The 27,764-nt window shown below is 46.6% G+C and overlaps 1 long non-coding RNA gene across 2 annotated transcripts; it reads right to left on the bottom strand.

Moving 5' to 3' along the window:
* Positions 1 to 20,690: 20,690 nt before the first annotated feature.
* On the bottom strand, positions 20,691 to 24,304 carry LOC120965077 (uncharacterized). Of its 2 annotated transcripts, none has more exons than XR_005757227.2 (6): positions 24,146 to 24,304; positions 22,616 to 23,034; positions 22,349 to 22,470; positions 22,167 to 22,247; positions 21,243 to 22,090; positions 20,691 to 21,108 (listed from the first exon to the last, which is right to left on the bottom strand). It is a non-coding gene; the product is annotated as an uncharacterized lncRNA (long non-coding RNA). The 2 variants fall into 2 exon arrangements; XR_005757228.3 differs by having other exon boundaries at positions 21,243 to 21,615; positions 24,146 to 24,301.
* Between the last annotated feature and the right edge of the window lie 3,460 nt (positions 24,305 to 27,764).

Here is a 27,764-nt window from a genome sequence, read left to right as displayed (position 1 = left end):
TACACACAATGGGCCTTCTATGAGCCGTATCATCAATGGGCCTTCTCCGGGCCGTATGATCGGTTGGCCAAACATGGGCCAATAACAGACCACATTATGGTCGTAAATGGGCTAGAGTTGAAATCTTCCATTCATGGGCCGACCATAACGGGCCGTCGTTAATCGGCCGTATTTGATGACGCTATGAAAACGGCCCAACATATTAACAGGCCACAAATGGGCCGACTGTAACCACGGGCTGAATTTGGCCCACAAGCAGAAAATGACAGTAACGGGCCGTAAGTAAACGAATGCTGGAAATGAGCCCAAGAATAAATGGGCCTTGAGAAGGCCGAAAGATAACATGGGCTGGAAAAGGCCCAATGGAATAATGGGTTGTTAATGGGTATAAAGTGATACACTGTTCATTACGCGCCAGTTTCACCACGTGCCGTTAATGGGCATAAAGTGATACACTGTTCATTACGGGCCAGTTTTACCACGGGTCATTAATGGGCCGAGAGTTACTAAGGGCCTCATATGGGCCGAAAGATGTCATGGGACATACATGGGCCGGAAGTTAAAACGGGCTGGAATTATATTGGACGGCCAAGATGACGCTAGTGAGCCTAATTCGGATAGGCCGTAAACGAGCCCTGGGTTAGCGGGCTGTAAATGGGCTATATGCGAACAGGCTTGCCGTGGGCCGGCCCGCCACCTTTTGACCAAGTCAAATGGGCCGGCCTTTTCACAGGAATGGGCCTCTGTTGGGCCGTGCCACGTGTCGACATATCATAGGCGCTTTGGGTCCAATGAGTGGATGACATCTGTCCCAACGGTGAGCCGACACGTGTTTCCTCCAGCCAATGATGATTTTACACGTGGAAAATCCCCATTGGTCTAGGCTATTAACAGGTTATCAGATACAAAACCGGACCCGATAGCTTAACGGTGTTCCGTTATGGTGGATGCCATGTGTCGGTCACCCTTGACGAAAGCACTTCTGTGACGCGCGATTTATCGTCATGGAAGTGGACACTTCCGTGATGATAAATTTGGTAATGTCATGGAACACTTCTACGACAGCACAGGTATGACTATCTTGATTCTGTCATAAAATCGTCATGGATGTACATGCATGACAGAAAACGTGACCTACTGTGACAAACATGTATCATCACGAAAGTGTATTTTTTTGTAGTGTGATAAGCTCAAATCCAAATCAGAGAAATGTGTCTTCATAGGATACCCAAAAGAGACTATTGGGTACACCTGCTATCATAGATCCGAACGCAAGATATTGGTTGCTAAGAATGGATCCTTTCTAGAGAAGGAGTTTCTCTCGAAAGAAGTGAGTGGGAGGAAAGTAGAACTTGATGAGGTAATTGTACCTTCTCCCAAATTGGAAAGTAGTTCATCACAGAAATCAGTTCTAGTGATTCCTGCACAAATCAGTGAGGAAGCTAATGATAATAATAATGAAACTTCAGGTCAAGTTACTACCGAACCTCGTAGGTCAACCAGAGTACGATCCGCACCAGAGTGGTACGGTAATCCAGTTCTGGAGGTCATGTTACTTGACCATGACGAACCTACGAACTATGAGGAAGCGATGATGAGCCCAGATTCCGTGAAATGGCTTGAGGCCATGAAATCTGAGATGGGATCCATGTATGAGAACAAAGTGTGGACTTTGGTTGACTTGCCTGATGATCGGCAAGCCATAGAGAAGAAATGGATCTTCAAGAAGAAGACTGACGCTAACGGTAATTGTCGGGGATATACCCCGCGGTATGACCCGGCCGGAGATATGACCTGGCTGGGACTTGGTGTTTCATTGGTGACCCGGTAGATTATAAGCCAGCAGATTGTAAGCCGGCAGATTGTAAGCCGGCGGATAGTTATAAGCCAGATTATAAGCCAGATTGTAAGCCGGCGGACAGTTATAAGCCAGATTGTAAGCCGACAGATTGTAAGCTGGCGGACAGTTATAAGCTAGATTGTAAGCCGCCAGATTGTAAGCCAGATTGTAAGCCGGCAGTTAAGAAGCCCAAGACGTTAAGAAGCCCATGGTGAGAAGCCCATGGAGAGAAGCCCATGAAAGGAAGTCAGAATAGTTTAAGTCTTAATCCGAGTTGGACTCTACATGTAACCCGCCCCTTCAACTTATATAAGGAGGGACAGGGTACCCCAAGAGGGAGGGGTGAAATAATCTTAAGGCTAGACACAATCAGGAGAGCCGACTATACGGTGACTCCCTCGTGATGATAATGAGACCTAGCCACAAACAGCATGTAGGGTTGTTACCGGATGATGTTTCCCGGGGGCCAAAGCTGTCTAAACCCTTGTCTTGTGTTGCGTCTCTCCATTCTGATCAACCCCTCTCAAGCTATCACATAGATGCGTTGGCCTCACGACTAAGTCCTCACACTAGGACATCTGCCGTGACAATTCCACGACAGTTGGCGCCCACTGTGGGGACCGCGCATGGTGGTGTTGAGTTTTTGGAGGGATCTTCCCAGGGTCTCGAGAAGGTTCGCAATTTTCCGGGTGAGCCAGTTTGGAAGGATTTACATCAACTTCAAATTCATGTGTCCAGATTAAAGATCTGTGAGATTTAAGGTTTAGGAAAAAATTAGGGTTACGCTGGTGCGTCACCATAAGTCGCCGAGATCAACAGAACCACCACAAGTCGTCGAGATCAACAGAAAATCCATCGGGTACTACAATCATCAGCTAAACTATATCCGTGTTGATACACGGGTTGTCCCAAAGTGGATCCGTAAGGCAGCTTGATTGCTCAAAGTGATCACAGCCCGAAAAAGGACGAGGATTCGGACTCTGTCGCCGTTGCAGCTGTGCCTCGCCTCCCTGCTCAGAACCGCCTGTTTCCGTTGTTGTGCTTGCCTCACCGCGGGTCTCCGAGAGCCGCCTAGCTTATCCTCTGCCGTGCCTCCGCCGAGCAGTGCCTCATGCTTCGGTCTCACTGTGACCCGCCGCCGGAGTGCCTCTAAGCCGGTCATGCCTTCATCGAAGCCACGGCCAACCCGTACTCAACGACTGAAGCCCAGTTTCCTCTGCTTCTACGGCCACGGCCTCGTCGTCCAGCTCCCGGTGTCCTTTGGTCGCCAGCCCCGCGACCTTGCTGTTGAGCCGTCGGTGCCAAACCGCCTCGACATCGACCGCTGCAATCACAGCCGGCCTACCTCAAGTCATCGAGCTGTCGCAAGCTGCTGCGGTCGCTGTCAAAACGCCGCTACATTAGCCGCCGGCCGGCGAGCCCTGCGAGTCGCCCCGAGCCTCCTTACCGAGTCACCCCGTGGATTGAGCCGCCTCGCTTCATCCGCCTCAGCTGCTGAGAGCCGGCCTCAACCGCCGAACACTGCACAGCTGCTGTGTCAACTCGCCGTCACCAAGTCGCCTCGCCTTCACCGTGCTTTGAGCCGCTCCGCGCGTGACCCCGCCTCTGGGTCGCCTCCACTTCTGAGCCGCTTTTGGCGTGAGCCGTTTCCACAGCCACCATCACATCACCTTCGTGATAAGCCACCGTGGCGCGTTGACCCGCTGCGCGATGAGTCACCATTTGCCTTGAATATTCATCTATGGCCGGCACGCTGTTTCTGCATCACCACCTCTGCTTAAGTCGGCCCCGAGCTGCCACGAAGTCAAGCCAACATGGCCTCGTGTCGCTCCTCCGCTGAGCCGTGTTGCGCCCTCCACTGGCAACCGCGTCAGCTGCCCTTCGCGCTGGGGCTATGACCACAGCCTTTGCTTATGAGCTGACTGATTCTGCTCCAAGCGTCGCCTCTGCTTCTCCGACCCTGCCGCCTTGCTTGAGTCGCCGCCGCACCTTCAGCCGTCCGAGCCGCTCCTGCCGATGCGCCACCGAGCCATCACAACCGCCACCTTCCTCTGTCGCGACCGCCTTCATGTCACCTTGCCGGAGCCCTCTTCTACCGCTGGCCCTGAAGCTGCGACCCACCTCCACAAGTCGCTGGGCGGCCTCGCCTTCTCCCCTGAGGCCGCGCCGGGTCACCTCCGTCGAGTTGTCCCCACGCCGGGTCACCTCCGCTGAGCCATCCTCGCGTGACCCTGTTTCGACCTAGGTTGCCTTCGGCTACTCCCGGGTCGCCGTGAGCTGCCTGTCTGATGTCATCGCAGCTCCGACTCAAGTTGCGGCCTTCACCCGCTGCCTCACGGCCAACCTCGAGCCGCCGCATCGCCATGAGCTGCTCGGCTAATGCCTCCGTTTCACCGGGGGTTTGCATGGCCGCAGTACAAACTGCCCTGCCGCCTTCTACGCGCCGGTGCGCCTCTCTGAACCGCGACCAAGCCGCTGTTGTACTCTCCGGCCGGTTGCCTTCTATCATGGCCGGAGTCAAGCCGCCGTATTGTCCGCGGTTCTGTTTCAGTCACCTCCGAGCAGCCAATTTTGATTCCTCCGCGTCCGCCTCAAGCCTGCGGCCTTGCCTCCTCTAAACCGCCATGGGTCCAAGAACCACTACCTGAACAAATATACGCAAGACAATGATGACTATGGTACTAAAGAGTCACCGCGTGATTCGCTCCTTGAAAGACAAGCGCAATGATAAGATGAAAGCTACTGTCGTCCACATGCGTAAAGTAATGAAGATCAATGAATGGATTAGCTTGCAGGAGTGTTTTCACAAGTCAAACAAGCAGCTTGCCGAAGTTGTTCGTGTCAATGAATCTGCGAAAATTCCAAACGGGTGTATCTCAACTCTTATGCTACTGGAGGATTTCCTTGCTAAGGCTCTTGCAAACAAGGAAGCCAAGAAGAAGATGAGCAGCAGCAGCAACGTGAAGGCGCTAAATATTGTCAAACAAAAACTGAAGAACAACAAGCAGTATGAAGACTCCGAGCAGACTGTGTCAGCTGGTCTTTGTCAAATCACCGAGCTCCTCGCCTCGCCTCTGACCCGCCCCATGCAGTCCCTCACGAAGAGCCGCCGTTGCGACCGCTTTGAGGTTGCCCTGGCCTGCTCCACTTCTGCCAGGCCGCCGCCTTCGCCGCCTGCCTCGAGCCGCCCTGTGGTGGCAGGTCTCATTTTTGCTCTTAAACAACGAAAGAAAGGATAAGAGGGGCTGGATGAAGAAAGGTAAAAAAGGGTCAACACGGACCCAGATGATCCCTTCTGAACCGCTCGGTGCCCCGTTTTAAGCCGCCATCTCTGTCATCGTTGTTGCAACCCTACAACTGATGCTTCTTGATAAAACATATCAGGTAAAATCCATCCTGTCAAGTTTCTATTGATACATTCTTATTTTCTTCGAGAACAATTACTCTCGTTTGTGCAAATTCTTATGCAGAATTCATCATTACAAAAGTGACCATCAAGCTATGGCCCTTGCCTGCATCGGATGGATCAATGGACAGGGTCATTTTTAACCCGTCGAGATTCAACATATTTCAGCAATCCGCTGTTCAGCTATATGCCAGTTCATATGATGGTCAAGTATGAAGAGTCTCAAGCCAACTCCTCGAGTAGTCTTAAGACTCGGGGGCTACAATGATATGACTCATCAAATCTTGCCAATTTCAGCAAATTCAAGAACCCTAGGATGTTGGAGGGAAAGATAACCCGGTCCCGGAGGCTACTGCCATATTGATGAAAATTTAAAGGCCGTCAGAAAATTTCTGGCTTAAAAAGAAGATTCTGGCTCAACATCCGGTTCAAGGGAAATCTGTTTTCTCGCAAAGCTTTGAAGCTCTCAATATCCGGTTTAAAACTCCGGCTCAAAAAGAATCCATCTCTCACAGGTTCGAGTTCTCAAGAAAAAATAAAGGGTGCCAAAGAGAACTTGCTGCCATGATGCGCGGTTCAAACATGGGTATCCTGCCTTATTGGCTTATCTTATTGGTCGCTTGGGGGTTTCCTGTTCAAACATAGGTGTATTCACCAAAGAGAACATAGCGTTACTACCCTCTTGACCGAATATGTCACTTGGGGGCTTCCTGTTCAAACATAGGTGTATTCACCAAAGAGGACATAACCCTTCCGGGTTATCCTGCCTGTATGCCAACTGCTTTTCCATCAGGTAATCCTGATTGACCCGCCGAACTCTTAACAGTCAGTCTTTTAAACAAGACCCTGAACTAGTTAAGGTTAAAACGCCGGATTGTCATGTGAGGGCACGGCTTACAGATAGCGAGGATGAACCCAGGCTATTATGCCGCCTTCATTGAAACTTGGTTAGACCTGCCTGTTTGCATGATGTTACTCCGACCTCGTGTACTCTCGATAAGTCAATCTTTAAACAAGACCATGAACTTATCCAGGTTAAAACATCGATTGTGTCATGTGAGAGCCGGCTTACAGAAAGCGAGGATACTCCAGTGGCTATCATGCTAGTTTCATTGAAGTATTCTGTTATCATACACATACATCATCATATATTGCATCATACATTGCATCATCATTACATCATCATAGCATGCATCATATGTGCATGGATATACTGGTTTATATGGCAGGAATCGGTTTCCAAACCGGGTTATACTATTCAAATCTTTAATAGCCAACATGGCTGGATTTTTATTATGGTTATCAATAATCAGTATTAGGTTTTCAAAGTCGCTTTAGCGCAATGGCTATTATTTCATCAATGGATATGATTTATTCTATAATGGAAGGAATAGTCCCGAGTCGCTGCAGGCTTACGATACGGCACTTGGGGGATACATTATTCAAGTTGAGATTACATATATAAGTCCCATGTCACTGCCAGCATGCACCATGGCACTTGGGGGCTAATGCAAAGTCATTGTTACTTGCCTTATTGAAGACCCGACTCATCACATCGTAATGAGCCGGCCCTTGGGGGCTACCAATTGCTCCTGTCAAAAATTCAAGGTACACAAGCTTTAATCCATTATATTGAAGGGTCCACTGCTCAGTTGGTAGAGTAAAAATCTCTTAACCTTGTGGACGTGGGTTCGAGCCCCATGGTGGGGGTTACATCATATGATGATATTTTCAATGAAGTATATATATAAAGTCCCAGCTCAGTATTATCTTACTAAGCCGGCCCTTGGGGGCTACACGTTGTTGTTCAAGTCTACATGATCATATCTACAAAGTCCCTGCTCATTATTGCATAATGACCCGACCCTTGGAGGCTACACTGGTTGAAGTTTTTATGAGCATAAGGCAATTACAAGTCCCAGGTTGCTGCAAGCATGACAACCCGGCACTTGGGGGCTACATATGTGGAATATTCAATTTTGACTAGAGATTGAGATGAACAACCTGGATTTCTTCAAGGTTGCAACATTTATATTGAAGCAAGTCTTAAGCTGTTACTACGCTCCCTTCTTAAGACTTGGGGGCTACAAGTGATATGCATATAAGGAAGTTCTACATCTTTAAGCCGGCTGAAAATCAGATGAGTATTTCAAGACCAATATTTTTGTCAAGCTAGAGCATTGGAAGCCGAGTCAAATGGATTATTCTTTACAATATTTTTTTGCAAGAAGCCAATGTCAGCAAATTGACTATGAAGCTGGTTTATTGACCCGGACTTTTCAGTGGAAGTGCCCAGATTTTTTACATTGGCAAAGTTTGAATATATCTGCTAAAGGAGATTTGTTATGAGATCATGGACACGTATCAAGGAGGAAATGACAAGGACTTAAGGATGATCAGGATCAGTTTAACATGGATAAATCCAAATTAAACTGGGGGTTAATGTCAGGGATATACCCTGCGGTATGACCCGGTCGGAGATATGACCCGGCTGGGACTTGGTGTTTCATTGGTGACCCGGCAGATTATAAGCCGGCAGATTGTAAGCTGGCAGATTGTAAGCCGGCGGACAGTTATAAGCCAGATTGTAAGCCAGCGGACAGTTATAAGCCAGATTGTAAGCCGGCAGATTGTAAGCCGGCGGACAGTTATAAGCCAGATTGTAAGCCAGATTGTAAGCCGACAGTTAAGAAGCCCAAGACGTTAAGAAGCCCATGGAGAGAAGCCTGTGAAAGGAAGTCAGACCAGTTTACGTCTTAATCCGAGTTGGACTCTACATGTAACCCGCCCCTTCAACTTATATAAGTAGGGGCAGGGCACCCCAAGAGGGAGGGGTGAAATAATCTTAAGGCTAGACACAATCAGGAGAGCCAGCTATGCAGTGACTCGCTCGTGATGATAATGAGACCTAGCCACAAACAGCATGTAGGGTTGTTACCGGATGATGTTTCTCGGGGCCGAAGCTGTCTAAACCCTTGTCTTGTGTTGCGTCTCTCGATTCCGATCAACCCCTCTCAAGCTATCGCATAGATGCGTTGGCCTCACGACTAAGTCCTCACACTAGGACATCTGTCGTGACAATTCCACGACAGTAATGTTACTGTCTACAAAGCTCGACTTGTTGCGAAAGGTTTTCAACAAGTTCAAGGAGTTGACTACGATGAGACCTTCTCACCCGTAGCAATGCTTAAGTCTGTCCGAATCATGTTAGCAATTGCCGCATTTTATGATTATGAAATTTGGCAAATGGATGTCAAAACTGCATTCCTTAATGGATATCTTAAAGAAGAGTTGTATATGATGCAACCAGAAGGTTTTGTCGATCCTAAAGGTGCTAACAAAGTGTGCAAGCTCCAGCGATCCATTTATGGACTGGTGCAAGCCTCTCGGAGTTGGAATATACGCTTTGATAGTGTGATTAAAGCATATGGTTTTTTACAGACTTTTGGAGAAGCCTGTATTTACAAGAAAGTGAGTGGGAGCTCTGTAGCATTTCTAATATTGTATGTGGATGACATATTGTTGATTGGAAATAATACAAAATTTCTGGATAGCATAAAAGGATACTTGAATAAGAATTTTTCAATGAAAGACCTCAGTGAAGCTGCTTATATATTGGGCATCAAGATCTATAGAGATAGATCAAGGCGCTTAATTGGACTTTCACAAAGCACATACCTTGATAAAGTTTTGAAGAGGTTCAAAATGGATCAGTCAAAGAAAGGGTTCTTGCCTGTGTTATAAGGTGTGAAGTTGAGTAAGACTAAAAAGCCCGACCACGGTAGAAGATAGAGAGAGAATGAAAGACATTCCCTATGCCTCAGCCATAGGTTCTATAAAGTATGCCATGCTGTGTACCAAACCTATTGTATACCTTAGCATGAGTTTGGCAAAGGAGTACAATAGTGATCTAGGAGTAGATCACTGGACAACGGTCAAAAATTATCCTTAGAGGACTAAGGAAATATTGCTCGGTCATGGAGGTGATAAAAGAGTTCGTCGTAAAGAGTTACGTCGATGCAAGCTTTGACACCAATCTGGATGACTCTGAGTCTCGATCTGGATACATATTGAAAATAGGGGCATTTAGCTAGATTAGCTCCGTGCAGAGCATTCTAGACATAGAAATTTGCAAAATACATACGGATCTGAATGTGACATACCCGTTGACTAAACTTCTCTCACAAGTAAAACATGATCACACCTTAGTACTCTTTGGGTGTTAATCACATGGCGATGTGAACTAGATTATTGACTCTAGTAAACCCTTTGGGTGTTGGTCACATGGCGATGTGAACTATGGGTGTTAATCACATGGTGATATGAACTATTGATGTTTGAATCACATGGCGATGTGAACTAGATTATTGACTCTAGTGCAAGTGGGAGACTGAAGGATATATGCCCTAGAGGCAATAATAAAGTTGTTATTTACATTTCCTTATATCATGATAAATGTTTATTATTCATGCTAGAATTGTATTAACCGGAAACTTAGTACATGTGTGAATACATAGACAAAACAGAGTGTCCCTAGTATGCCTCTACTTGACTAGCTCGTTAATCAAAGATGGTTATGTTTCCTCACCATAGACATGTGTTGTCATTTGATGAATGGGATCACATCATTAGAGAATGATGTGATGGACAAGACCCATCCGTTAGCTTAGCATTATGATCGTTTAGTTTTATTGCTATTGCTTTCTTCATGACTTATACATGTTCCTCTGACTATGAGATTATGCAACTCCCGAATACCGGAGGAACAACTTTGTGTGCTATCAAACGTAACAACGTAACTGGGTGATTATAAAGATGCTCTACAGGTGTCTCCGAAGGTGTTTGTTGAGTTGGCATAGATCAAGATTAGGATTTATCACTCCGTGTATCAGAGATGTATCTCTGGGCCCTCTCGGTAATGCACATCACTATAAGCCTTGCAAGCAATGTGACTAATGAGTTAGTTATGGGATAATGCATTGCGGAACGAGTAAAGAGACTTGCCGGTAACGAGATTGAACTAGGTATGATGATACCGATCATCGAATCTCGGGCAAGTAACATACCGATGACAAAGGGAATAACGTATGTTGTTATTACGGTTTGACTGATAAAGATCTTCGTAGAATATGTAGGAACCAATATGAGCATCTAGGTTCCGCTATTGGTTATTGACCGGAGATGTGTCTCGGTCATGTCTACATAGTTCTCGAACCCGTAGGGTCCGCACGCTTAACGTTCGATGACGATTTGTATTATGAGTTATGTGTTTTGGTGAACGAAGTTTGTCCGGAGTCCCAGATGAGATCACAGACATGACGAGGAGTCTCAAAATGGTCGAGAGGTAAAGATTGATATATTGGAAGGTAGTATTCGGACACCGGAAGGGTTCCGGAGTGTATCGGGTACATACCGGAGTGTTGGAGGGGTTACCGGAACCCTCCGGGGAAAGATATGGGCCATAGGAGGGAGGCTAACCAGCTCACAAGGGGCTGGTGCGCCCCCCACAAGGGAGGAGGCCGAATTGGTTTAGGGAAGGGGGCGCCACCCCCCCCTTTCCTTCTCCTACTCCCTCTCCTTCCCCCTTTCCACCTCCATGAGAAGGAAAAGAGGGGGGCCGAATCCTACTAGGACTAGGAGTCCTAGTAGGACTCCCCCTTATGGCGCGCCCCTAGGGCCGGCCTCCTCCCTCCCCCTCCTTTATATATGTGGGCAGGGCACCCCTTGGAGACACAACATTGATTCCTAGCCGTGTGCGGCGCCCCCCTCCACAGTTTACCACCTCGGTCATATTGTCGTAGTGCTTAGGCGAAGCCCTGCACGGATCACATCACCAACACCATCGCCACGCCGTCGTGCTGACGAAACTCTCCCTCGACCCTCTACTGGATCAAGAGCTCGAGGGACGTCATCGTGTTGAACGTGTGCTGAACACGGAGGTGCCGTACGTTCGGTACTTGGATCGGTTGGATCGTGAAGACGTTCGACTACATCAACCGCGCTACTAAATGCTTCCGCTTTCGGTCAACGAGGGTACATGGACACACTCTCCCGTCTCGTTGCTATGCATCTCCTAGATAGACCTTGCGTGATCGTAGGAAATTTTTCGAATTACTACGTTCCCCAACAGACAGCACCAATAATAAAACATACAACTCAAACCAATCATGATCATCGATCAACCCATAGGACAAAATGGATCTACTCAAACATCATAGGATAGCCATACATCATTGTGAAATAATATATAGCATTGAGCACCATGTTTAAGTAGAGATTACAGCGGGGAGAAGAGGTGTTACACCGCTGCATAGAGGGGGAGAGAGTTGGTGATGACGGCGGCGAAGTTGTTAGTGCAGATCGCCGTCACGATGATGGCCCCGGCGGCGTTGCGGCGCCATCGGGAGAGAGGGGAGAGAGCCCCCTCCTTCTTCTTCTTCTTCCTTGACCTCCCCCCTAGATGGGAGAAGGGTTTCCCCTCTGGTCCATGGCCTCCATGGTGGCGGAGGGGCGGGAGCCCCTCCGAGACTGGATCTCTCTCTCTCTCTCTCTCTGTGTGTGTGTGTGTGTGTGTGTGTGTGTGTGTGTGTTTCCTTCTGTTTCTGCGTTCTCCGATTCTGGCCTTTCACTGTTTCTTAAATTCCCGGAGATCCGTAACTCCAATTGGGCAGAAATTTTAACACGATTTTTGTCCAGATATTAGCTTTATTGCAGCCGAAGAAGGGCACTAACCGCCTTACGGGGTGGCCACAAGGGCCCAGGGCGCGCCCTACCCCTGGGGGGCGCCCCCTACCTTGCCGCCGCCTCGGGCATCGTCTCGCGTTGATTCCACTTCCCAAAATTCACATATATTCCAAAAAAAATCTTCATAAGTTTTTATCGCGTTTGGACTATGTTCGATATGGATTTTCTGCGAAACAAAAAACATGCAACAAACAGGAACTGGCACTGGATCAATATGTTAGTCCAAGAAAATCATATAAATTGTTGCCAAAAGTATGTAAAAGTTGTAGAATATTAGCATGGAACAATCAAAATTTATAGATATGACGGAGGCGTATTAGCAGGGGCAGCAACGGTGGCTCCTGCTGCTGGTAGGGTGCCGAGTGCCACGGCTGTGGAGGGGCAGCGGGGGTGGCAGGTGGTGGTGGAGGGCCGCCGCGAGTGGTGCCGGCAGCGAGGGCGGTGTGGATGGCCCGCGCCTTGACCTGCTTCATCCGACGCTCCTCCAGCCGGAGGTAAGCCACGAACTTGGGAAAGGAGGGCTCGAGGATGAGCATGAGGTTCACCGCGACGTTGTCGAAGTCCTCGTTGAGGCCGGCGGTGAACATGCTGAGGAGAAGATCATCATCGATCTTCGCGCCAATATCGCGGAGCTCGTCAGCGAGAGTCTTGAGACGGCGACAGTAGTCGTCGACGGAGGAGTTGTCCTGGTGGCATCCAAAAAACTCTTACTGCAAAAAAACGCGACGTTGAAGACGCTTATCGGTGAAGAGTCCGTTCAGCTTGGTCCACACGGCGAGAGCGTCACCACCGTCCTGCATGACCCTGTGAAACAGGTCCGGCGAGATGGTGAGGAAGAACCACCGGATGAGCGTGGCGTTGATGGTGGACCACTCATGGTGCGAGGGCACGAGGCTGGAGTCGACGAGCCGTCCACATGGTCGAGGAGGTTGTACTCCCGGAACACGAGGGAGAAGTACGTCTTCCACGCGTAGTAGGAGGAGTCCGTCTGAGCAAGGCGGACCGGAACCCGCTCATAGATGTTGAGGTTGCGGATGTCGGCGGTGTCGGGGGGGGTGGTGTCGGCGAACGGGTCAGAGGGGTTTGAGCCGGACGAAGTGACGGAAGACATGGCGCGGGAGGGGTACGGCTAGGGTTAGGGTTGGGTAGTGGAGGCAGTAGGGAGGGGTGCGGCGGCGGCTTTGGTGGTGGGGGATCGCGGCGACAGCGGGGAAGAGGCGACGGCGAGGGTGGTGGGTGGCGGCGATGCTAAGGGAGAGGAAGCAGGGGCTGCGGGTAAGGTGCGGCGGCTGCTGGTGAGGCCGCGACGGGAGGTAGCACGGCAGCGGCGGCGTGACAGGAGAACGCGACGGCGGCGCGGGGGGGGGGGGGGGGGCGGTGGCGGCGGAGGGAGCAGAAGCTAGGGTTAAAACCCGGAAACTGATACCATGTATGCTGATGGAATGGCATGATGTATTGATCATGTGCAATTGCACGTATATATGATGTACAACGGTGGACCACGATCTCGACTATACAAGGAAACTAGAAGGTGGGTCCAATACAGAATATGCACAAAACACATATACTCAACAACCAGAAAAGCATGGTGGCCAAACGACGCTCATTGGACGCTGGATTAACAAGAATAATGCGGCGAATTGAGCATATCTCATATGGTTAGATTTTCTGTGGTGGAACCAGCTCACCAGAGTTTAAATTCAAGACTTAGCACTAGTGCTCGTATTTTTCTGAATTTATTCTAATATTTTTGGTGATATTCTTTCAGCGAGAGGAGTCGGTCAATTATAAAATGTATATGATGACTTCATTAATTTCAAGATGTTGTGCCGACTTAGTATCTTGAATGTGTTCATACGTTCAGAGGGATGAATATATGTCGCGTATGTAAGCATATGCAAGAACAAGAACAATGTGTGCATTGCCTTTTTGCCAAAAAGGAAGCAACATGAGTCTTCCGAGCCACTAGTTTCCTTATTCTGTTCATCTGCTCGTCCTCATTTTTGCTGGAAAGTCTGGCGTTTCCACTAGGAAAATCCATGTTCTTAGTTGCCATTACTATCCATGCAGGCAGGCTGCGGCTTGCAAGCAAACTAGTTGGGCCATCGACAATCCAACCAAGGGCATCATCAACACGGATCCTTAAACCGCCTCTATCCACCTGGACCACATGATTCGGGCATGTTTTGTCATCTAATATGGGCATGTATTCGTTCACCGGCCAGCCCGGACATCTAAAATCCTGTAAACCGGAATCAAACAAAGAGGAGCTTTGCGGGAGTCCAGAGATCCATATAACGAACCAAAAGTCGCCATGTACCCTCTCTCTTTGTCCGGATGGCGGAAGGCCACTGGCTCTTGTGTTTAGTGAAAGATTAGTTTAGCGTTTTGGCGGAAGGCTTTGAAACCTTTTGGTGGAAGCCTCTTTGTTTCATTTTTTTCTTTAAATGGTTGGTGAAAGAAAGCTACTAATTCATATATTAGTATCAAGTCATGCATTAGTATTTGGTGAAAGGCTTCCGCCTACACTTGAACACTTGGATTAGTAGCTTCCGCCACTTGATGAAAGGCTTCCGCCAAAGCGTGTTGCAGTGCTTGGTAAAGTGAGAGTTTGGTAAAATAAAAATACTAATCACGCATTAGTATTATAATGAGCCATGCATGATTTGGTGGAATGCTATTTTTTAAATTAGTTTAAAACGGATATTTAAGGAATAGCGTTAAATGGCGGCTCCCGTAAAAATGTCCGTAGACGGATGTGGTGTCCCGTTTAGGGGTTAGCGTTGAAGATGCCCTAACAAACTAAATAAGGATGAAAAAGAAAAAAACAAGTAAAAGCTCGAGAAACGGCAGAGCTTTTTGGCACGTCCGTTCATCGCCACTCTACCAACTCCAGGCCCTACGTAGGGAGAATGCCACAAGAGCGCTCCATCCATTGCCCCTTGCTTGGACCCCCTTGTGAACGGACAAAAGGCCTTTTCTCACGAGTGCACGTGGTTTTGGTCGTATCGTCTCTCTTTCCTGCAGCCACACGTTGTTCACGCCACACGCTCAATTTGGAGAACAATCCTTGAGCCAGCTGGAACAATATGCATACGGTCAAGCAGTACGTAGAAGGCACTATGGTGGATTACAACGATCATATCTAGTTTCCTTTTTTTTTTGCATCGGAATCATCATATCTAGTTAGACATGCCCCAAGACCGATCGCGACATATACCATTAGAGATATCCAAGAGTTGATTCTAGTTGATAGGGAGATTTCGTTTACGCATATTAACCGCAGCCAAAATAAGGTTAGTGCTGGCCCCGTGTCGTCCCCCGCGGGCGGCCCGGGCGCAAGAACCCTAGCCGCCTTCCCCATATCCCATCTCCTCCCCTCCCGCCGCCGGGCAAAGCCCGAGTTGTGCCGGCGGCGGTGGGACCTTCCCTCGCCTCCCTGGAGCAAGGCCGCGGGGAGCTCTTCTTCAGTCAACGGCGGACCTCGATGGCCTGAGCTCGGGCGGGACGCGCTGGCAGGCGATGGTGTGTGGTGGCGCTGGTGCTGGCCGGTGCAGGCTTGTCGCGGTGGAGCGCTGGTGCTGGCCGGTGCAGGCTTGTCGCGGTGGAGCGCGCGTGCTGGTGGCAGCGCGGCGTTCGCTTCGTGGCGGGTTCGGCCCGGTCAGATCTGTGCTGGCCGGAGATGGGGGTGGCGGCCGAAGCTCAGCAGGAGACATGGCGGTGCGGCGGGCCTGGTAGGAGTCGACAGCGAGGCAAGGGTGTGGTTGGCTGGTTGCGGCGCCGTTCGGTGGCAGAAGTGCGAGTCCGCGTCCAGTTGGGTGGAGTCGGCGCTGTGAGGCTCGGCCAAGATGGAGTCTTGGCGAGCAGCGAGCGGCCGACCTCTTCTATTCGGCGTGATGAGCAGGGATGCTCCTCTGATGGTGCAGTCTGGCTTTGTCGAGATGCGGGTCCAGTCGTCGCAAGGCTGTCCCTTGGAGTGGGTGATGGCTGTTGCGGGCGGCCTGGACTTGCCGGAGGTGCAGTGAGACTGTTGTTCCTGTCCAGGCGGGGCGTTGATGGCGTGGCTGGTGTTCTTCTTGTTGTGTGTCCGGTCGATGGCCCTCGGCTTGGCGGCTACGTTGGCTAAGTGCTGCGGTGGCGGCGGTGTGAAGCTTCTGGGATGGTGTTGCCCAATTCTAGATGGTGTGGTGAGGTGCGACGCGCGGATGAAAATTTTGCACGGCTTCCGTCGGGCCGGCGGCGATGGCACCCGCGGATGTCATTCCCCTCCTTGGAGGCGTCGTCATGGCGTGCTCGTCACCTCCCTCACTTGCCTGGAGTTGTGGTTGTCTCCGGGCGAAAGCCTCGATCGGTTGGATCGGCACAATGGCGGCGTCTTCGACGTCGTTCCTCTGTTGGGAGCATTGTGTTTGGAGACATGGCCGGCTCCTCGTAGCTCTCCTCCGGTGTTCGCCGCTGTCCTCCTTGATCCTCTGCGGCGCTATGTACGCCCGTTGCCGGTGTGTCCAAGATGGTGTCTTTCTCAGATCGGATCGAGTCCTACCACCCACTTGCCACTTTCTCTTAGGCGATAAGAGTGGATGGTGCGTCAACAAGTGAAGCTTTGCGGAAGTTTGTGTTCTTCGGAGATGTCCGACATCGGTTGAGACGCGGTGTTGAGTTTCGATTAGGATAAGTCCTTTGTGTTGTAGCTTGCTTTGCGGTGTTGTGTTCGGGTGTGGTGCTGTGCTATGCTCGTTGTTCGCAGCGAGTGTAGTTTCTTGTAACTCAAATTCTGCCTTCTACAAAGCTATGGTACATCAAGGCGTACTCTCGAAAAAAATAAGGTTAGTCACCATTTGGCGGCCCTATGGGCGCAGTACCCATTGCAGGGCAGTATGGTAGGAGGGGTACGAGCCAAAAAGTCACTTTGGAACTAGGGTGCATTGGAGCCCACGGTTTTGAATATTTGTGTGGATGATGACTCACCTTGAGCAATACAAAATCTCCATCCTCCTGAAAAAAAGAAAATCTAGTTAGACATAGTTGTATTCTGGATTTTATTAGCTCTTTTATGATCCATTTTTGAAAACTAATATCAGGAAAGATACAACTTTGTGTTTGAGTATAGCTGAGCCGAGTCACGAGCTACTCGTTAGGTTGAGAGTTTCGAGTTAAAATTCCAGCCCTACAAACACCACAACTGGGAAGTACAAAGAATTTCATTGATGTGAGAGTTGGTGTGCTACCGGAAGAGAGGTGGCGGTTTACAGGCTTCTATGGAGAGCCTAGATGGGAAGATAAGCACCTATCATGGGCATGTCTCCGTGGTCTATACACCAATAATCAATGTTGGATTGTCGCTGGAGATTTTAACGAAATCCTTTATTCGCATGAGAAGGAAGGGGGAGCACCCCATTTGGGTACGTATGATGCAAGACTTTCGCGATGCTTTGGTTGACTGTGAGCTGGAAGACATGGGTTGCTCAGGTGACCAGTTCACCTGGTGGAGGAGAAGACTCCGCAAACGACTGGACAGAGTGGTGTGTAACAGTGGTCTACATGGTATGTTTCCTAATGCCCGTGTGACCAATGCACTGCACATCAAATCTGATCACAGGCCGCTAGTATTCGGTTGACAGATGCTTGGGAGAAGGCGGCGAGCTTGACATCCCTTGTCGAACGTACAACTTTTATACATGTGGATCTTCGCACATGGGACAGAGAGGTACTGAGACCTCTGTATCATCGTCTCAAGAAACTAAAGGAGGAGATGGAAGCTTTGTGGTTGGGGCCACTTAATGATGAGCCGACAGACCGGCAAAGGGAGTTGCTTATTGAGATTGAGGAAACAATAGAGAAGGAGGAAATTTATTGGGTCCAGGGAAAAAGGGCCAATTGGTTAAAGTATGGTGATCGAAACATGAACATTTTCAATAATTTTTGCACGGCCAGAAGGAAAAACAAACTTTATTTGCTGGCTTATGGATGAAAATGGGAATTCGAGAGAGGATAATAAGGCAATGAGAATCTTGATAGATGCATACTTCCAGAACCTTTTCACTTCTTAAGTGGCGGGCCCGAATGTTGAGGTTTGGAACAAGGTTAAACCGAAAGTTTCCCCTTATATGAATGAGGCTCTATAGCACCTTATACTACAGAGGATGTTAAGTGTGGTTTGTTCAGTATTGGTGACTTAAAAGCATGGTTAATAACAAAAATTGGCACCGGGATGATCTGGTTAGAGAAGTATTACATGCAGTTAATCCCGGTGTAAATTCGAAGGGTTGGAGTACTACCACAATCGGTCTCATTCCAAAAGTTGATTCACCGGAAAATGTTTTTCAGTTTAGACCTATTATTCTTTGTAATGTGGTCTATAAAGTCGTCACAAAAATGTTGGCAGCGAGGCTAAAAGTATTTCTCCGAGAGATCATTAGTGAAAATCAAAGTGCCTTTATCCATGGGAAAACTATAATTGATAATGTTGTTGTGTATGAATGCCTACGCATTATGAAGAAGAGAAGAAGAAGGGTAAGGTAGGCTCATCTGCAGTTAAGCTTGACATGGATAAGGTTTAATTAGGATCGTGTCGAATTGGTGTTCCTAAAAGCTATTTTGATCAAGCTGGGATTTGACAATAGATGGGTTCAGCTTATTATGGCATGTCTCCTCGGTTGAGTATAAAATGTGTTCTAAATCAAATGAAACACAACCATTCAGTCCAACAAGAGAGTGAACCCTTGTCTCATTATCTGTTCTTGCTATGTGCCGAAGGTCTCTCTGCTTTGATTGCTCGTGAGAAGGGAAGTGGAAATCCCGCGAGGTTTAAGGCTTGCTGTGACTTGCCTGTTTATTTCTCACTTGTTATTTGTTGATGACTCTCTTATCTTGGTGAGGGCAGATGCCGCTAGCGCCAACACACTGGGGAGTATTTTCGATGATTATTGTGTTGCATCTAGTCAAATGGTTAGTGTTGCCAAATCTTCTATATTTTTCAGCCCCAATACAAATGTTGATGACAAGGTGGAGTGGAGTTTACCAAATTCTAGATATTATGACAGAATCCCTATTAGATAAGTATTTGGGACTCCCTTCTATATATGATTGGGGTGGATCGTGTGGACTGTTTCAAACATCTAGTCGAGAGAATATAGAAAATTGTGAATGGTTGGAAGGAGAGGACCCTATCTTATGGTGGTAATGGTTAGTGTCGCTCTGATTAAGGCGGTGGCTCAAGCCATCCCACAATATGCGATGAGCGTGTTCAAATTTCTAAAGAAAGCATGTAAGGAAATCACTGATGCCGTATCGCACTATTGGTGGGGTGGCGGAGAAGACCAATGTAAAATGCATTGGTTTGCTTGGTGGAAGATGTGTGTCCTAGAAAATAGAGGTGGTATGGTCTTTCAAGATATTAATAGTTTTAACCTTGACATGCTTGCTAAACAGTGTTGGAGACTTATTAACCAGTTTTACTCATTATGTGCAAGGGTCCTGAGATCTAAATATTACCCTGGAGGTGATATCCTTAACTATGAGCTGAAAAGGGGTTCTTCTTATGTATGGCAGAGCATATTTGCAGGGATTCAAACATTCAAGAAGGGTTGCATCTAGAAAGTTGGCAATGGTTTTAAAATAAACATATGGGAGGATAGTTGGATACCAAGCAGTTGTTCTAGACGTTCCTGTATTGTTTTAGCGGAGACTGGTGCTCTTATGGAGGGCCTTAAATTGCTTTTGAATATTGGATGCAATTCTACACTTATTCAAATGGACAATCTAGTTGTGGTGGAAGCCCTAAAGTTGAACATTGGGCATTCAATGACTGCAACACCTATACTTGATGAATGTTGGAGCTTACTACGGGAGTTTGGGAAGGTTCTTATTAAGCATTGTAATAGAGAGTCTAATCAGTGGCAGACCTAGACCATGAACCATGGGGGTGCCAACCTTACACTCACAACAAAAATGTCATATATAACCTTAAAAATTATCAGTTTAGCATTTTTTAATCCTATAATACACATAAAATTAGACAAACTATGGGGGGTGTCAGGGCACCCACTGGATCCGCTAGTGAGTCTAATATGGCAGCTCAAGTGCTCGCGCAGCAGGGCCGTGTTGATCCACCGTCTGTGTGGTTGGACGCACCTCCAATTTTCTTTCTAGCTTCTTAGCAAACGATGTAACTATTATTTGATAGAGAGAATTCCTTATTTGACCCTTTCTTAAAATTTGCTTCCTTTTTTAAGAAAGGGCCAAATAAGGAATTTTCTCTATTTGATATTAGTAAAGCTAGTCATGAAAGCCTTTCCTAGAAAAACTTGTAAAAGTCTTCACCTTGCTTGCTGGACGGTTGGATGTGCATGGCGCCATCGCTCGCCGCTCATCGTCAGCTGGACGACTCCTAGAGACACGGACAAGATTGCACGGCTAAGGCGCCGTGGGGGCGGGGCCACCTGAAACTTTGTTCCTTCCCACGTGGTGGTGCTCGGCAATTTTGTCAAATTCTGTAGGCTGTTGTCCATCACCCACTCCAGCATGGCAGCATCACCGTCTCCGGCTTGTGCTTGTTCCTTTGGATTTTGCGGACAGGACCCTACTGCCACCGGACTAACACGAGGGGGCCCCTGCCATGCTAGGCCAACATTTTTGCATCCACACCAAATCCGCAGCACCGCTAAGATAAGAAGGATCTGATTGGCAAAACAGCAGATATGCTTATGGAAACACCATTTACCCGACGCGCCAGCGCCAAAAACATAGCAGTCGTAGAATTTTATAATCATTCCATAAAGAAGAAAACTGAAAAAAAAATCCTATGATTCGAGGCTTCTCGCCCACAAACTGGAGTGAAGCCAACTGACTGAACTGAGTGACAGGAGGATCACAAGATCTCTGCGGCCGGACCATGTGAGTTCCTGTCAAATCACCCGTACTAACATGCGGAGCTACAGAGACAAGGGAATTAAGAGGAGGTTCCCAGCAGAGCTTTATCATGCTAGCCTCCGCACATCCGATCAAGAGAATTAGATGGACGGTCCAGATGGAGCGAACCTCGATCGCTGGAATCCGGATGCAGAGTTTCATTCCCCGCGAGATCGCACTGGGATCCCGATCCGGTGCGCATCCCGATCTGCAAGAGGTAAAAAAACACGTGCTACAAGCACGTGAGACAGCGCGAGGAAGGCAAGTGCTACCGGCTCGAACATGGACCTGAACCTGGAGCAAGTAATCATCAAGACAGTTCTGGCAAATAAGAAACTATACCTGTATCTGTCTGTCAGTCTTCAGTTGCTCAGCCACTTCTCACGGCCATCTCCATTTAATACACGCCTTCCGCAGAAAATTCAGAGTTCATTGAATGCGAGATCCAATCCAGCCACAGAGAACATGAAGAGCACACCCCGTCGTGTAGGAGAGCAATGTGTAGGACGTACGAGCAGTTAAATTCACAAGATTGTATTACCAATGAGCACACCCCGTCGTGGGTGTTCACAGCAATACAAAAATGCATTTATTTTGCAACAAGACCGCCAGAATTGACAAATCTGACATTTTTTGCATACTCGAAGCACGAAAAAAGAAGACTCTGTTCAGACCGTAACCACATACAGTAGAAGTGCTCCAGAGAAGATCATGGCTGCAGCAGGACAAAAGAGTGAGTCAGCTCCATGCTGGCGAGCTGCACCGCGTACTACGCGTCTACCCAATCAATATGGTGTTCTGCAGATCAGATAACCAGTGGATGGATGCTCAAAGAGGTCTGAAACATGAGAATTTCAAAGTGAAACATAAAAGTTGCTACCAAGGATTTCACACTTTTACGTGTTGACCCAGAAAATCATGAATCCTTATCCCCAGGACAAGCAAACCCCGATCAATCATCTCAGCTTTCCTGGAAAGGGACATGCACATCATGTAGTAGTGCGTAGTAGTAAAAGTGAGCACAGGCCAGGGATCTGGCATCTCCATTATTAAAAGGGCAGCACGGCAGCAACTAGGCAGCCGTATTCATGCTCTTCGGTTTTCGTTTGGAATGAACTTAGATCTACACTCCAGCCGCTAAACCCGCCATGAATGATGCAGCAACATGACCAGAGTTGCAACAACACATGCTGACATGCATGCATGGGTATCAGTACTACAGCTTTATAAATTTTGATGAATCTGGAAGAATGAAAGATGGCATACTTTGATCAAGCCTGGTGGTGGACTGGATCCGATCTTGGGAGTGCTCCTTGTAGGGTTAGCTTATCACCACCATACACTACACTGGCATAATTATCACATGCAGTGCAGAGATCATCTTTCCAGGATGCAGAATCATTCATAAGCATGCTGTAAATGTCCATGGCACTCAGAATATTATATACCTTTTCTTCATCGCCTGCCTTTTGTGCTGGCCATGGCATTGCGTTCTCTCTCCGGGCTTTTGAGTGTCTTGGATGCCCGCTACCTCCCTGTCACCGTCAAGAATGGAGCACGAGAAACATGCCTGCAAGGAAAAGCTTCATGAGATGCGTACCAAAATTTTGCACCACAAACTTTTGTTACACTTCCCTACAAGATTTTCGACCTATCTATCTTGTTCACATGCCCTTGCAGATTGAGATGACAAGACCACTCCACATCAGACAAACCTTCATGACAAGGATGTCTACAAGTCGCAACTGTTGCAGGATGGCAAGACACTGCATTTCCTTCTCCGGTTCTCCACCACCCATGAGTGACAATGCTATCCACATTGGCCGTGATACTCACTCCAGTGCATGTAAATAAACACAGTAAAATCTTGAGAAGCACAGATTCAAATCCCTAATAGTGATGAAAATATGTTGTGTGAATAACAGAGAGGAATCCAACAGGTACGGGCAGCACAGAGGCCAGTATGTACCTCACCCTGTAGCAGGAGCATCAGCCAAAACTGACTGCAGTTGAACACCTGGAAAGCAAGGACAATAATGCAGCCTACACATCGGCACAGCTTAAGCTGAGCTTCTTGGCCTCATTAGTAAGCAGTACCACCCGTGATCCCTGTGAATGATGCTCCACGCTAGGCCTGCGGTGGACATGGTGCACGGATTGATCAAAGCAGCTACAGTGATGTAGTGATGTGGGCCTCATTTCTCTGCACAGTTGTATTTCGAGCTCGATTGATTTATTTTGGATCTTTGTTCTTCCCATCCCATGGATTACTATTGTTGCATGTGCTAGTTCCACTATTTTCTGATAAGCACCTGAAGGCAATGTTTTTTGGCATTTCTGATGCAAGAAAGATCAACGAGCAACTTCTTGCGCTTGTAAGCCTGCCAGCAAGGTAGAGATCCTGTTTGTAGTCTCGGTGGTTTCTAAAGTAGTAGCATCTAACAAAATCCAATTTAGGGGCGTCGGTTCTCCCCGTGATTGCACTGGATACTGTCCACAAGATGTTCTGTGCAATGAGGCAAAAGCTTCACTTCACATGGTCTAATTATATGTTGTCTATAAATTGGAGGCTAAGAGGTGTGAAATGTTCCCAGCAGGCCTGCAACCCCTGCATGGTGCTCTCAAAGTTTCAGTTCCTGGAACGAGGAAATCCCCAGTAACCAATTAGCTCATCTTAAGTACCTTGCCCATATCCACAATCCAAATATCAGCTTATCTTAAGCACCTAATATCCATAACCACAATCCACATATCAGCACTGCTGCTATGTGGAAGGCGAGTGGTTCTGTGAGACTGTGACAGCCACATACATTCATTTCAGGTGAGAACAGATTTGATCTTGTCCGAATTTTCTTTCTTTCTTTCTATTTATATCAATATAAGATAAGAAACACATTATTATCATGGTATGAAGAATATCCAGTGTTTTGTACGACCAGATGAAGCTATACAAGGAAAGATCGAGCCATTAGGATACCCACAATTAAACATGCTTATACGGGGTGCTTACAGAGGGACAGTATAACCACATCATCATGTACCCAAGTAAGAAGCATAGGTGCTTCGGTAATTGTATTTTCTATTGGTTAGAGGTAGTTATACACACAAATACCTGTTAAACACAAGCGTCGATTCTACAAAATTAGTAACTTAGCAGCTCTCCTAGATGGCAAGAAAAGATAGGTATTTTGTTCACCTCTCCAAATATCGGGATCGGTTAGGCTGGATATTCCGGTAGTTCTTACCTTCTGCTTGTGGCTCGAGGAGCCACCGGTGCAGGCCATGGTGACGGTGGCCGGTGATGGCAGAGAGTAGTGGGCGAAGTGGTGGCGGCGCTTCCCACCAGCACTGCACTAACCCTAAATCGGTAGGGGATGTAGGTGGGGTGTACGGCGTTGCGACGAACCTCGTGATGCAAGCTGCCAGCCCCCACCTCTTTATATAGTGCAGGTGACAGGGGCCCGTCAACCATAGTGGGTTGAGCGCCCCCGATCAGGGCACAGATCTAAGGGCCCGGTGGGCCGTTGGGCCCACACGGTGGAGATCATCCTAACATTCTCCCCCTTGATCTCAACTTTTACTTTTGACCTTATACTTTTACTTTACTCATTTCATAACAGATCAATACATAGAACATGTTTCATCGTCACAGCTCAATTGCCGATAGAATCAGACAGCCACAACGTACCTCTCTGTTTTGAAACAAATTCTTTAACCTTGGGCCCTTTTATTGTCCGAAAATCTTAGACTATACCATAAAACCCATGTCGACTGTGTGGTCTTTGAACACACTGGGTGGTAAGCCTTTAATAAGCAGATCTGCAAACACTTGTCTGTTGCTTTTATGCTTCAAGCATTTCTACATAATTCCAGACTTTCTCCTTTACAACGCATAACTCTGTGTCAGTGTGTTTGGCATCAACACTTGACTCGTTGTCATAGGAGAGAAAAACTTAAAATGGTTATCGCTGTTGTCAACCATTATTAACTCCGGGTACAGGTCTCCTTAACCATTTTTCCCGTCCCTCAGCCTCATATCAAGCTATAAAATATCTTTGCATCACATTGATGATAATTTCATTCTTTGGAGCTTTTCCACACAAAAACCTCCAAGTATGAAAGTTAGCGACAATTGTGGATTTCGCTATACATTTCACAAGTCCTGTCTTTGTACTCACAATCTTTTAAGAGCACTTATTTCTTTCAGCATGAGGCCGATATCTTTGACTCCATTCCAGTGATCTATATATGGACTGGACATTGCCAAAACAACCCGAATACGTGAATTGTGTCAGGATAATATATTGAGCTTCCAACAGCTGAAGCATATGGTATCATATCCATTTTCAATCTTTTCTCATCAACTTTTGGAACACCATAGTTTCCAGTTCCATTACCCTTGACTATAAGAACAGGCGTAGGTTTTCTCACATGCCTACTTTAGAGACCTTTGTTAGCATGTCCATGCGACATTCCTAATACCCCATTTTATTCTTTTCTTGGTGAATCTTGATATTTATAACAAGAGACACTCTGAGAAATGCAATTTTGAACTTTGAGGACAAGAACTTCTTTTCTCCACCTGAAGTAGATTGACATCACCACTAGCAAGTAGGACGTCATCCACATGCACAGGATTGGGAAATGAATTTCCCATTCTATAACTTTGCATGAATACAATTGTCCTTCCATTTTCTTTAACCCAAAATATCATCTGATTCTTTAAACTTTAAATGCAACTGTCTAGAGACTTGCTCTAGTCCATAAAAAACTTCTTGAAGCAGTATCCCTTGTGTTCTATACATTCATCTGATGTAACTCAGATCATGATGTCGGCCATGATGTGCCACTAACACTCATTGTAATTTGTTCAGTCTCTTTGCACAAAATCTTTCGATTCAAGTCGCGCTTTACACCTTTACATATTTCCTTTGGAGTCACATTGACCTTGTAGACCTTTTACAGCCTACTGTTTATGCTCCATTGGAAATTACTTATGAGTCCCAAACATTGTCGGGATTCACCAATTTTATTTCATCTCATATAGTCTCTTATCATTTGGACAAACAGAGACACTTCTCTAAGCTCGATTGAGCGCTTTAAATGAGGTGGGATCAACCTTGATTTGAATTTCACTAACATAGACTTTATAGTAATCAGAAGTATCTGATTTTCTCATTCCTTGAGACCATCTATGTCTCAGGTACTGGCACTTCTTTCATATGGGGCTGTTGTTGCTCTGCCAAGAGGCAAATTAATTCTATAGTCTTTTATTTCCAAGAGGCAATAGGTTTACAGGGACCTGTGTCACAAGATCCATGTGTACTCATTCATCCTTTATAGAGCTAACATCAGGTGTTGTATAGGTCATACAACATGCTCCCCCAGATTACTCCATCTCCACTAAAAATGGCGTATCTTTAAACTTTATTATTTGGGTTTATTTTGTTAAAACTTTCTTCTTTATGACACTTTAAGCACCGTCTTAGTATTCCTTAGTCTGTTTTCAGAACTGTAAAAGATCCAGGAATACAACTATTTCTTTTCTTTAGGAGTATTAATATGACCGTCGTACTCCCCCAGACGATCACATTCTTCATTAATGGATATCTCATATTTCTTTCTCCCCCTCGAAATGTGTTAAAAACTTTTCTGCCACAATTTCGAAAAACCATTCACAACTCTTGTGAATTGAGGAAACTTTGAGTATCTACTTCATTTACCTGATTACTTCATATGTAATGAAGTTATCTGTTAACTGGTATGGGAGTACTTTTTCCTTATTCCTCGTTCCATTTCGGAAACTCAAAAGAGTTCTTTATCATTAGTACTTTTGCAAGTCACACTTGCATATCATTCTTATCTTTAGGTTCGTCTGTAACTTTTATTCTCTTTGGATTTATTGAGTGCTTAATGACCGTTACACATAAGGTGTACGGTCGATACTAGGAAAGCATAATAGCTACTCCATACTTTTCTCCCAGAGTGGGACACATTAAACGCACACGAGTCATCGTATCTTTCTCCTGTCATACAGGATAAGTCCCTACATTTCTCCTGCCATACAAGATTTTTGACATAATACTATGTCAACTTTACCCAGTTACGCAGGTATTTTCCCAGACTTTTCCCGCCATGCGGGTTTTATCATAATCATCTTTTCCCGCTATGCGGGTAATTCCCTGTAAGGGACATAAATGCCAGAATTGGCTCTTTTGACTGCATATTCAATCATCAAATTCAGAAAATAAATCCGAATGCTCTTTGACACACATGCTTGATCCGACGTTGGTCAAATTAAACACGCATGTTGCTTGGTTCATCTCAAAATGATCTTCATAGAGAGTACATGAAAAACATTCGTCAACCAAGACTCTCAATGATCTATCTCTTTTCTTTTCTTAGATTAATGTCCAAGAATCCTTTTCTTTTGAAGCCATTCTTTAGAGAGAACATACTCCCTCATGTTATGACCTTTCTTGGTCATATTTCGGGTCACAAGTACCCAGCCATTCTCTTTCATGAATGAAAGCATGGAAAACTTTAGTCTGAGAAAAATTAGCCAATAATCAACAATAATGAGCATAAAAATAACCCCATGTTGGTCTGGTTAAAAACAAATATGCACATTAAACTTCAAAAAAATCTTTTATATTCTAAATCACCGTTGGGCAGAATTAGAATAAAACATCATCCTTCTACAATAATTCCATATCACCGTTGGGCGGAAATGGAAATAATGCATATAACTCATAATCAATGTGATGATAGTATTTCTATTAAAAAACTTTACTAAGAAATAATCATCATCATCAACTTTATTGCAGTGGGAACAAGAAATATACATTTCAAGAGCACTTCTTG

This window comes from Aegilops tauschii, chromosome 5 (genome assembly GCF_002575655.3).
Source record: "Aegilops tauschii subsp. strangulata cultivar AL8/78 chromosome 5, Aet v6.0, whole genome shotgun sequence".
NCBI classification, from domain to species: domain Eukaryota; kingdom Viridiplantae; phylum Streptophyta; class Magnoliopsida; order Poales; family Poaceae; genus Aegilops; species Aegilops tauschii.
This window is presented reverse-complemented; position numbering and strand designations above follow the sequence as displayed.